The following is a 13,228-nucleotide window of genomic DNA, read 5'->3' on the forward strand; positions in this document are numbered from 1 at the left end:
TATGTGGTCCCTTCTCAAGGTTTTTGGAGTTTTTCCTTTCCTCATGTAGGTTATAGATCAGGGGGTGATGTTATAATAGTCTGTGGTTTGCAATAACCTGTGGTCTGTGCAGCCCTTTGAGACTCCTTGTGATTAGGGCTATACAAATAAACATGACTTGACTTGACAATCAGTCTATACAAACTCAAACCTGCCCTTTAGTGGCCCGAGAGAGCATGTACTTTGTGTTTATTTAAAAGAATCATAACATTTGATTGAAATGACCTGGAGACTGGATTTTTTTTAAACACTCAGAAATTTAAGGCGGGCCGGATTAAATCCTGCAACTGTCCGGATCCGGCCCACAGCCCTTATGTAATGTTTACAGGCTGCCCTCCTTAATTATGAATGTATTGGCTGTGCGGATTTTTCTGTAGAAGGTGCAGTGGATAAAAGACCGCCCACCCTTTCTTCCTGCCGAGTAGCGGCGTCTGTTAATCTGGTCAAGATCCAGGGTTCAACTGAATGATTCCAACCGGGTTTACTACCAAGGGCTTCTCCCGTCAAAAGAACGCTCTATTCCGCCCACCGGTAGGAAACTTGAAGTCCTTATTAATCTGTTTTTTCGAGGCAGACTGATTGTACCTCGTTTTGTTGCTAGGAAAAAGCAGAGGTTGTGTTACAGTAAATCTCTGCGACAGGTGCAGGTACATCCATCACTTGGGACGCCTTCGGTACCATATCTATGACCTTGGGTGTGCTTCGTCAACAAGAGTATCACCATGAACGCAGCGCACATTTTTAATCCAGCTTGGTGGAACAGTATGCTTCCCTCCACGCAGTTCCTCCAAAGGATTATTTCAAATCTATCCGCCATGCGCTCATGAATTTGGATTGATTGTTGTGACAGCAACCGTTTTCCATGAACTTTTTGGGACACAAAAAAGTTTAGAAGACACATGGATTTGGAACTTGCAAGGAGGACCAAGAGAAGTGGTCTTAGATAAGAAAAATTCCATCCCTTCCTCAAACACTGATACCTCTTTTTTTAAAGATCTTCAAGGTCATAAATAACACATCAGCCCTAAAAGGTGTGTCCGTCAAAGAATGACAACATGATTGGCCGACAGCAATGAAGATACAACGTACAACAGTGAGTCAGAATAAGGAACTAGCATCCATTGCACTCATCCAGTAGTAACAAACTTATAAATTGATTCCTCATCAGGGCTGTATGGGTATGGTTTTCACAAATGCTGCAACAATTATTCAGGGGAGTCAGGTGATGCTGTGCATCATGTGTCATCATGGAAACATAAATCATTGAATGTCCATATAGATTCAGTGTTAAAATGCTTTAACTTTATCCTTTTTTTATTCTCTCTTTAAAATCATTGAATTATCACGTTATATACTAAATATTATTAATACAACTAGTATGTAATTCATTACTATCTTGAGCATCTGCAGATGCAGAGTGACGCATGCAAATCTCTTGCCTCATGGCAGAGTGTGATAGATCAAGCCATCCAGTAATTATTTTCTCATTGCGTGGACTTTTTTCATAATGGAGGATTGCATATCCAGACGCTTTAATGAAAAGCAATAGTATGTAACTTATAACTGTGCTGAGAGGGTCTGCAGATGCAGGGTGAGGCACGCAATTCTCTTGCTTCACAGCAGAGGGAGATAGTGAGAGAAATGATTCTGATTTGGCGAACATTTCAGCCCCAAACAATATAATTTGTTATAATATTAGCAAGTTAACAACAAGTCAAGCCATCCAGTCAGTTGTTCCACCTTTGGATGGACTTTTCTAACATACTGGTGGATTACTGATCAAATGTTGCTTCTTTTTTTTTTTCTCAAAAAGGCAGCACACAGACTTCCTTTCAAAGTTAAGGTAAGGCAATAAATTGTTTTCTTTCCTATGTTATTGATTAGAGATTGTTGTCTTGCTCTGTCAATCAAGTGATGAATAAGATGTAGGCTCATTTATTTGTGAATCTGACTGTGCCTCACCAGACACGAACCTCCCCGCACGTCACTGATTATTTTTACAATGCAAATATTTTACGAGTTTATGTGAGGTTGAATATTTGTTGAGAATTGCTTGGCGTACCAAAAGAATTCTCTCCCCACTTTCCTAAAAGATGCTCTCCAGTGGTGCCTTTCTTTTCTTGTGTTCCTTCTCAAGTACGCACTCTTGTGGAGCCTTAAAAACCTGATGCCACCTGACGCAATTTATAGGTGTTTATTCGATGCATACAGTAAATCTAAGGTCACTATGTTTCTTCTGTTTGGCACTTGTTCATTCCACTTTGAATTTAGAGGCGAGGAGCAAGACGTCTGGCAGGGAATTATGTTTGCTCTGCATATCATCCGTGACATGCCTCCCCACCGGCAATGGACGTTGGATCCGCTTTAACGCGAGCTGGCTCATGAAACACAAACCATGAGTGGATGTGAAGGAAAGACTGCAGCTATGCTTGTGTGACAGCAGGAAAAACAAGGAAAATTTGGATGTTTTTAAATCCTCCTTTGCAAAAGTATTGGTCCCCCAATAACTTTTTGACATACAGTATTGCCATATTTGAGGCTTCAGACTATGGATAAGCCATCCATCCATCCATTATCTGCACCGCTTATGCTCAGTAGGGTTGCGGGGGTGCTTGAGCCCATCCAAGCTGTTGCCAGGCAGTGGGCAGGCGATACCCTCAACTGGTTGCCAGCCATGTCGCAGGAAAGTAAGAGACAGACATCTCACCCTTATTCACACCCAGGGACAATTTGGACCGGTCAATTAACCTGACATGCATGTTTTTTGAAATTTAGGAAGAAACCTGAGTGCCCAAAGGAAACCCATGCAATCACGGAGAGAACTTTCAAACCCCGCACAGGTAGGCTGGTAGCTGGATTTAAACCCATGACTTTTAGAACTGTGCCTCGGACGCGCTAACTACTCGGCTGCCGTGCCGCTCGATAAGCCGGTCAAAATGTTTTTTAAGAATCTATAACATTGGAGAACTATTCGGACAAAAAAAACGAAATGTATTTAACATGTTATATTGTGCTAACAAATAAAAAATGAAAAATAGGAGTTGCAAAATATTGCCCCCTTTGAGTTAATACCTTTTTTTTTGTAATTCAATTTTTATCTTTCCTTTGTTCTCTTTTTTGAACACACAACAAAATGAGAACAAAGGGAAACAAAACCAAACAAAAAACTAAACAAAAACAAGAAAACGACCAAAACAACACTGCAGTGTTGGGGAATATCTTCCATGTTCAAGAGATGCTTTGAAGTCCACTCTTCATTGTTCATAAGTGGTGTCCTTATTTTCCCTACAGTCTATCTAGAGTCTATTTTCCCCACATATCCATAAATTGGGTTTCCTGCATTCTTATTCGAAATGTGATTCTCTCCATTACAAATATTTCCTCCACAGTGCTCACCCACTGCTCCACAGTGGGGAGATATTGTTTGTGTCATGATCTTGTTATTAATTTTTTGCTAGCTGTCAGTAAAGTTTTAACCAGCTACTCATCCTTTCTCTGTATTATGTCTTCTATTAGATGTCCTAAATAGGGCACCTTGACTGTTTTGAGTATTTCTATCTATCTACCTTGGTCATATCCCTCAAGAGGAGTTACCGACAGCAAGACAAACATATATAATAACAAAGAAAATAAAAGGGAAAAAAAAGAAAAAAAAACACTCAAAAGTTTTTGGACCCTGGCCAACCCAATTGCCCAAGGACCCAAACAAGTTAGGCACCTCAGGGTGACACAACACACTCTTTTGTTCAACAGACGGGCACTAAAGCTTTCACTGGTTTACTCCTGCCGCATCATATGGGTGCCCAGCCCATCCTTAAGAACGCGTCCACAATCCCACTATCCTTTCAGAACACCTCTCCACTCCTCCCTATCACCAACAAGAGCTCTAGCTTCCATTATATTCAGACCTCTTTCCTGCAGTGCACTCATAGCACCATCCATCCACGTCAATCGCGTCCTTTCTCTTGGCCTCCTTCCATTGACTTCTGCTCTCCTCTTCAACATTCGCTCCTCATCCATCCTCTCTATGTGTCCAAACCAACCGAGTACTCTCTTATCATCACGCTTGCTCAGTTTCATGACTACTCCAGTTCTCTCTCTCACAATTTCATTTCTCAATTTATCCAATCTTGTCACTCCTAACATACTCCTCAAACACTTCATCTCAAAAACATTCAACTTTTTTGTTAAATCTGCGTTCAGGCTCCAAGTCTCTGCACCATACAACACAGTCTGCACAATCACACTCTCATACAGTCCCCTCCTAACATCCATACTCATACTCTTGTTGCTCATCACTCTCCTCAGAGCACCCAAAACCTTGCTTCCTTGATTCACTCTGTGCAATACCTCCACACTCCATTCCATCAACTGAAGCAACATCACAACGCAAGTACCTAAAGCTTTCAACTTCTCCCAGCACCTGTCCGTGCATCGTGATTTCTAACGTCATGCCCACTCCACCACGTGAACACTTCATCACCTTACTCTACCCAACATTGACACATAACTTACGCCTATCACATACTCTTCCAAACCCCGTTACCAACCTTCTCAATGTTTCCTCAGAATCAGCCACAAGCGCTGAGTCATCTGCAAACAACAACTGACTTACCTGCCACACTGTTCTACTGTTGTCCATCATCTCTACACCTCTGCCGAATACTTGCATTCACCTCTCTCACCACGCCATCCATGTACACATTAAACAGCCACGGTGACATCACACATCCCTGTCTCACACCAGTCAACACAGGGAACCACTCACTTGTCTCACTCCCTGCTCTTACACATGCTCTGTTGTACATATAATAACTCTTCAATGCTTCCAACAACATCACTTGCCACAACGCCTCTCTATCAACTCTGTCATACGCCTTCTCCAAGTCCATGAAAGCCAAATAAACATCCTTACCTTTTGCAAAATATTTCTCACACACCTGTCGTACTGCAAACACCTGATGCACACATCCTGTTCCTTTCCTGAAACCACTCTGCTCCTCCATCACCACCTTGTTCGTTCTTTCTCTCACTCTTCAATACAGCTTACAAACTGATACCTCTCGAATTGCTACATTCATACTTATCACCTTTACCCTTAAACAATGGCACCACACATGCACTACACCAATCAAAAGGAACCACACAACTTAAAAAGCATACATTCAACAAGCGTACTATCCAGTAAATCATAGCTGTGCCACCTTTTTTTCAGGCATTCAGCAGTACTACCATCCAACCCAGGTGCCTGCCCCCCTTTCATTTCTTTCACTGCCTCTTGCACCTCCCATGTTTCCACAGGCTGCACATTTAAATCACCCAACACGGGCATTCTCTCCATACCATTGATCGCCTCGACTCTCACTTCTATCCCATCCTCCACATTTAACAACTCCTCAAAAAACTCCGCCCATCTAGTCCTGACTGCACTACCGCTAACAAGTAATCTACCATCCTTATCTTTCACTTTCTCTTCCTTTCCAGACTCACTGTTTCTTACTCTTTTTACTTCTTTCCAGAACACTTTTCTCCTTTCCTCGATGTTCACTCCTATCTTTCGACACCATTCATCATTTGCTTTCCTTTTCGCTGCTTCCACTGCCGCTTTTACCAACCTTTTCTTCACGTTATATCTTTCATATGCATCGCAAGTCCTTCTCAGGATCTCAAAAAAAATAGATAGATAGATAGATAGATAGATAGATAGATAGATAGATAGATAGATAGATAGATAGATAGATAGATAGATAGATAGATAGATAGATAGATAGATAGATAGATAGATAGATAGATAGATAGATAGATAGATAGATAGATAGATAGATAGATAGATAGATAGATAGATAGATAGATAGATAGATAGATAGATAGATAGATAGATAGATAGATAGATAGATAGATAGATAGATAGATAGATAGATAGATAATCTTAAAAGCCAAAATATATGCATGTGGTCAACGTCTAGCTCTCAAATTGTTCTCCAGCACGGTTATTGAAGACCGAAAAACTTCTACTAATTTTGGGGGTAATGAAAATCTGACGACATTCTTCCAGTTGAATTCCCTCCGATTCTGGGAGCTGGTGGATGTGAACTGTGTTTCACAAATATTCCACCACTCATCTTCTGTCATTGCCTATTCCAACCAGAATGATGAATGCCCACTACATGCCATCAAAAAATAATACCTATCTGAAGTTGCTTTAAAAGTTTTACCTTTATTGGCTGATGGGATAATCATAAATACCTTTATTATTAATTTACTAAAATGTTAGAATTGGAATTTAAATGGTCTTAATTATATAGGTCTCCTACAGTTGAGTAAAATGTTTTCCTTGCTTCAAAGAGTTTTATCATCTTGTGAACCACTCAACCATTCCCATGAGGAGAGAAACTCCTGTATTGTCATGTTTATTTTTCTCGGGTCTGTTTTATATTTCTTTTTTTAAGATGGTGTCCTCTGGCTATGTTTAACTCTCTTCCCCCAGCTACCCTGTGACTCAATTGTTTGTAACAAAATAGGGAGGCTGTTGCAGTTCTGGTCAAATGTGAATCAGACTCCTCATGAGAAAATATAGGTGTCACTTGTCTCTCTTAATTTTATGTTTGATTTAAAGATGTAAGGTAATAGACCTAACATAGGTTCTTTCAAAAAAATGTATGAGCTTATGACTAGTTAGGAGTTAATACTTTTTACAACCAACCTCTGCTTAAACAGACATATTTTCCAATTCATTCATACGAAACAGCTCAAATTCCTTAAGGTTTGATTGCCATCGTTTGTGCAATCTTTTTGAAGCTGGGAGCTACTTGTTATTCCTGATTAGCACAAAGGGCACCCATTTTTATGTATTTCTAAAGTAACGAGCAAACATGCTGGAAAAAAAAAACAAAAAGCCAAGGTTGGTCACTGAGTGCTCTGAGCACACCTCTGTGGAGCACCAGATGAAGAAAAAAAGAAGTTGAGAAGAGGTTCGATGTTGTTTCCCACATCCAAAGTTGAGCGGCATCTTTGTTCACTAATACAAGGTCTGGCTTCAAGCATTTGCCAGAGCCTTTACTCTAACGTCACATTGGGCTACTGCAGTATTTTCCTTTCGTTCATAAATCAACATAAAAAATGGATCATGAATGCTAATGATTCATTTCCCTTGCCATCGGATTGCAATTAGGAGCAGAAGGTGTATAATTGGTTATTCAACTAATTTGAACTCAAAGAGGTTCAATTGAGCGTTAGGAATTCTGAATAATTCTGTCTTGAGATACCTCTTGGCTGCAACTAGTGAAAACACGGTTGATTTGGTCTCAACTTGTTTACTGCCTAATGAAGGGCAAATTGATTGTCAGATATAGGAAGTTGATTCGTCCAAGGCAGAATATGTCTATTTAATACAACTCTGCACAGACGTTCAAAGAGGTTTCTGTGGCATTATAGAAAATAATCAATTTCGGTGTTTTATAGATTCCTAGACCTTACAGAACATAAATCTCATGTAACCCAACCCCATGAAAATGCTCTAAAATAGCCACATACTAAAATAAATAGGTAAACAAAATATTAGCAAAACTTGTATTCAAACAACAATAATTATTTAAATGTAAAAATAAGGAATAATGCACTGTATAAAAGTACAACAATTTTAAAGCATTTACTGACCTTTATATAGTGCTTCGATGGTGCACACTTGAACACAATTCATGTATTTTGCAATAGTGTCCAACTCCAACTTAATCATTGTTGTCATTGTTTTCCACTTTTTCTTTTCCTTCTCACGGATGTTCCTGGGACCCATTATTACGAACAAAAAGGCAATAGAACATACTAAATCAGAAGAAAATGAAGTGTGGTCCCTCTCAAACATTCTGGACGGCTGAGATTGACTAAACAGAGAAAAGAGATTGTTTAAGATGGAAGCATAAGGACACAAGGTGTAGGCCTCAAGTAATCTCAGACAGATCCAAACACAGGACACAACAAGATAAAAAAAAACCTCGAGACAATCAAACCCAAACTGGGACTTTTATTTATTAACGGAGTGGAACTGACAAGGAAGAGCGGGAGCGGGATTGCCGGGTAGGGGAATCCTGGGAGATTAACTTGAGGAGATTGTTTTGGGGGGAATGTTTTAAGGATAATACTTAAAAAAAGATTTGAGATGAAGAGCTTGGTGAGAACATCTCAAGGACGGTCCATATAGCAGAGTATGTATAGCAGAGGGTGGCTCATGATGACTGGGAACAGCTGGACCGAGGAGTAAGAGAAAGGGAGGTACTGGAAAATGGGGCAATGCCGTCATCTTTCAAAGAAGCAGAGGGAATGCAGGCACCAAACCATGACATAAAAAATAGGGGGGCCAGGTGAAGTCCCTGATTCTGTGGGATAATTATTTAAATGTAAAAATAAGGAATAATATACTGTATAAAAGTACAAGAGTTTAAAGCATTTACTGACCTTTAAATAGTGCTTCGATAGTGCACACTTGAACACGATTCATGTATTCTGTGGATTCTGATTGGTGGACACAATAAGGTTTCTGATTGGTACTGACAGGAATCACATTTAAATGCAGTGCATAATGTTGGTCGCTGGATAGCGTGCGAGTATAATAAATGAGCAATAGGCGGCTTGCAATTTGGGTGTCAAACTCTATCAAAGCAGACTGTACCCAGTGGCCTTCAAGTTGCAGATGGTTAGCAAAGGAGTTCCGTGCACCTGTTTGATAAAAGATAGGAGTCTACCAGTGAGCAACTGAATTGTAGCTTTTAGTTAGAGACAAATTATTTTTGCTTGGGAACCTTATTGTCCTGACCTTGAAGGTGCTTGCTCCTGAGAACAACTTGAAGACTTAACTGGTTTTGAGTACAATCAAGAAATATATAAACTTTTAAAGATATATTTCGTGTAAAATACAGACTATAGTATAAAAGGCGAAATCGCATTTTATCGCACGGATTGATTTTTTTGTAAAGGAATGTTCACAGTGCCGACAAGCACATACAAATGTTTTTAAAAATGTATTATTTAAATCTTAAATCTCTCAAACTGAGCTGTAAAACATTGAATCGAAAAATGGGCCAAAAAATGTGATTGCATTGATTTCCTTTCAATCGACAGCCCTCCTCCCCATGAATTATTTCATTCCCGACATATCTGCTGAATTTAGAGTTCAGTAGACGCTCATTAATGGATTTCTAACTTGCAATGAGAACAGGAAAGTACTATACAAAAAATCGTTGACATGAAAAAAATCCAATCTGTTCTTAACTGCTTGCTGGTTGCTTTGCTTTGCTATTGTGTAGTTTTTTTCCCTTGAGATTAACAGCAACTGGTTTTAGTTTGTACAGCATTTCCCTATGAAGCGTCATCGCCCTCTATGGGTCGCGCCCATGAGGACACCTAAACAGGGGACTATAAAATGTGAATTAGTGCAAGAATTACATATCAGTTATTGGCATTTAAAATGGGCCTGGCAAAGGATTAAGTCAGCGTTTCAACAGTGGTGAATTGTAATAGGAAAACATTCCTGCAACTAAAAATGTAAGCTACATTGTACTGTCATTTTACCAAACACCCACAGTATATGAGAAAATATCCGTCTCAAAAACCATATTCACAATTTATTCAAGATCTAAATATATATATTGTTAATGCACAGGCAAGATTAAAAATAGCATGTCTAAATTGTAAATATATTTATGATTATGCCTCTACAAAATACATGATTCACATAAAATTTTCTCTTCTAATGGTACTAGAGAAATGGGAGAGTTGGCTTTAAAAGACCTTAAAAAATACTTGAATTTGGCCATGAAAAAGGTGTACGATCCTTGTAATAGGAGACATATATTTTCTTTGTTTCCTATTGCCAATATTCCTAACGCTGTCACTTTCATTGTCTTAATTTCCCTCTTTATTGAAGATGCATGTTTTGGCTCTGTCTGAAATTGACTACTAATTAAAAGGTTCATCCTTTGATTAGCTAGTTGGAATTTAGTGCAGGCACAAAGAAAGGAGCTCATTTATGTATTTTTTTTATTTTAATCTCCCTTTCCTACACCTCATCTGTCATCTTTGAAATTGAAATGTGTAGGAATTGACTTCACACTTATACTGTACACATATACTGTATGCTATTGCATCTTTATCTGATGACGCGAATGAGTAAAAAATGGCCAAAAGTGAAATAAAGTTACACATCGTGGACTAAACCTTTGAGGATATATTGACATTCTAAAACCCAAAACCAGAAAACTTAAAATTAAAACATCTGGTGTTGGTCACGGTTATCCATCGTATATTTATGGACCTTACAGTTTGTGTGACGTGATCAGCAAATATTTCGCTATACCATTCCCGAAAGCGTGAATCGTACATTTTTCACAACTTGTTGTCGGCATGTGGATAAGTGTTTCTCCTGTCCAGTGTTAGGAATAACAGCGTTATGAATAACGGCGTCACGTAACCGTAATCATTTTTCAGTAATAGGGAAACCTAACTAATTACTTTTACCGCCGTTACAATGTGGTAATCGTTACTGATGTTCAACAGCGGTTCGTTACTTTGAATAAAGTGGTTTTCCACTCTCTTCCGAGTTCCTTACAAATATGGTATTTACCAAAATGCCCATAGAAAAGGCAAATGAGGGCCGGTGCGACAACCGTTTGTGAATGTCACGGCTTTGTAAGCTGTCACTTGGAAGTAGGAGTCGGCTACACACCAATCAAGAGCCGCTATTTTTCTTTTGTGATTGGTCAAAATGCATTTTTTTCTGTGCTGTTGACTTTGGATTTGTTGTGTATAAAAGAGGTTGAATTTGTTTTGTATATTATCAGACTGTTCATTTGAAAGGGACTAAGATGGTCAGCCACGCTCTCCAGGCCTGGGGCCCTGGAATCCCAGAGCCACGAGGCTTGGAGAGCCCGTGATTCTGTCCGTCTCTGCCGTTCGGGTGAGAACAGCCGCCAAATCAACCTCCATAAGGGAGGAGAACCTAATTTTTTTCAGCCGCTCGTGAGGCCATGCGCGGCTTTACACACACCCCTGCCCCAAGGGGTCCATTGGTCCACAGAGGTTACGAGAAAATATTTCACAACAGACGCGTTTGGTGTTTTCGGCAAATATTGTAGCTGACATGCAATGAACTAACTCCTGATCCTTAAAATAAGTTGATTACCTTTAAAATTTGGCTAATCCATCAGTAGAGCCAAATTGCTACAGAATTCCATTTCCACCCCCCCTCCTTTTTACCTCTTTAACACAAGTTCAATTTCCTCCTGCCACCGCATTGTTTACTGATTTTATGTTCTTGTTTTTGTGAACAAACATTAGTTGTGTTTTTCTATTTTCCTTTGGATTTGATCAATTATTATCAAAATCAAATGACTACAAAATTGATGATTTGAAGCTAAAAATACAAAAATATGTCTGAGTAATTGCTTCCTCATGGTAACTGCTAAACACAATATTGGGCTATTTTGGGAACTCGTTAGCACCAACCGCTGACCAAATCGGTAACCACCAAATTAGCAGTAGGCTGGCTCTGTGGCCTTCCTATTGCTTTCCCTCCCGACGCCGCCTTTGTCACTTCCTGGACCCGTTAACAATCCACAGAGCACCCACTGGCGATCCCCATTTCTTTGTACTCTTCTGAATTTCCTCAGAGTCCGATTCACTTCCTACATTTATTTTCAATGTAAAGAGCTGCTTAAAGCTAGTTTTCACTATGCTTTACACTTTGTTTTGGGTGAACACATTGACTTTTGCACCCATCCTGCTGTTTGACTGAAAGCATACACTGGCCTAAACAGTCGTGCACAAAGTCACTTTCAACCAACACACAAAGCCTGCCCTAATGATAGCATGTGCTGTGTGCTGTCTGGTTATAAAACACAATGCATGATACGTTGATATCGATGATAATAAAGACAATTCAATCCAAAATCTGTGAAGCAGTGAAACAGCTGTAACCGAAGCACCAAGTAGCGAGGTGTCTCAAATTAAGATCAAACAGGGTTTTCTGAATTAGGTTAGATCGTTTTTTATGTGTACTACGGCATTCTAAACTCTTTGCTTTTAGTGTGGCGGCTCAACACAACAAGAGAGAATGAGTGGAACAGCACGCTTCCCTCAAGCCTGACATGCATTGTCTGCCTTTCAATGCAGTCGAGACGATCTTGTCAATCACTCTGAAGTCGTTGCAATCTTTGTGACTGCATTTCATACAGTATGGCGTTTGCAAAACAAGCAATGCTCATAGACCGTGAATAAGCTTTTGACCATGATAAAGGTGTTCCCAAATAATATAACATGCAGCCCTCGCAGCCCCTGAGGTCCTCTGGCAGCGTCTCATTGACTGTTCCCAGGGTGAGGACCAAAACCTACGGTGAAGCAGCATTCAGCCACTTTCGTCCTTGTTCATGGAACAGTCTACCAGAAGGACACCAGGTTTGCAGGGACTTTTGATATTTTTAAGAGGAGGCTCAAGACCCACTCTTTAAATATGGCTTTTAATTGATTTTTTTTATTTTTGCTCTGTTAAACTTCTAATCTTTTACTGTATAATACTTTACTTTTATACCATACTTTTATGTTTTGTTCTACGTTTTTATTTTTTTTTTCATTCCTATTTTTATATTTCAGTGTTTTCTCATTTGGGGGTACCACACTGTTAGGGTGTGGTTCAATGGCTGAAAATCCAGGGACCATCAGCTGCGATGCCTATCAGTGTGGAAAAGCCTCCCTCAGATCCCTTTTCTCTAATGGCTCGTCTCTGCCTTGCAATAATCAGATTTTATCACTACTTATTTTGTTCTTATTGTATTTTAAACATAGTTGTGTGCATTTGTATGAGTTATTTTGGGTTGTCAGGGAGGGAGGGAGAGGCTAGTTTTAGTTTAGTTTTAGTTTAGTTTTAGTTGTTTATTGGGGAATTTACGGTCTTGTTGTGTGCTAAATGTTTTATACAGCACTTTGAGTGGCATTTTTTGTCTGACAAATATATTTTTCTTATATTGAGCCAAGTTAAAATACAACCGTCCTGAATGAAGTGGTTTCCCACGAGTTGTAGCTCCAGGTCATCCGTTTAATGTGTAACGCATCTAGCCTTGGTAAGATACAGGCTCAACAGGGGTAACTTGTGAGAGTAGTTAAATAGTCTAGCTTCGCAGTTTGTTTTGGGTGGACACGTTGA

At 39.5% G+C, this 13,228-nt stretch overlaps 1 long non-coding RNA gene across 1 annotated transcript; it reads left to right on the forward strand.

Moving 5' to 3' along the window:
* The first annotated feature begins 578 nt into the window (after positions 1 to 578).
* On the forward strand, positions 579 to 3,345 carry LOC148353114 (uncharacterized). Its single transcript, XR_015852734.1, has 4 exons — positions 579 to 1,132; positions 1,853 to 1,882; positions 2,311 to 2,726; positions 2,815 to 3,345. It is a non-coding gene; the product is annotated as an uncharacterized LOC148353114 (long non-coding RNA).
* The last annotated feature ends 9,883 nt before the right edge of the window (positions 3,346 to 13,228 follow it).

Source organism: Urocampus carinirostris, chromosome 14, assembly GCF_059441175.1.
Source record: "Urocampus carinirostris isolate Australia breed hairy pipefish chromosome 14, RoL_Ucar_1.0, whole genome shotgun sequence".
In the NCBI taxonomy this organism is placed as follows: Eukaryota; Metazoa; Chordata; class Actinopteri; order Syngnathiformes; family Syngnathidae; genus Urocampus; species Urocampus carinirostris.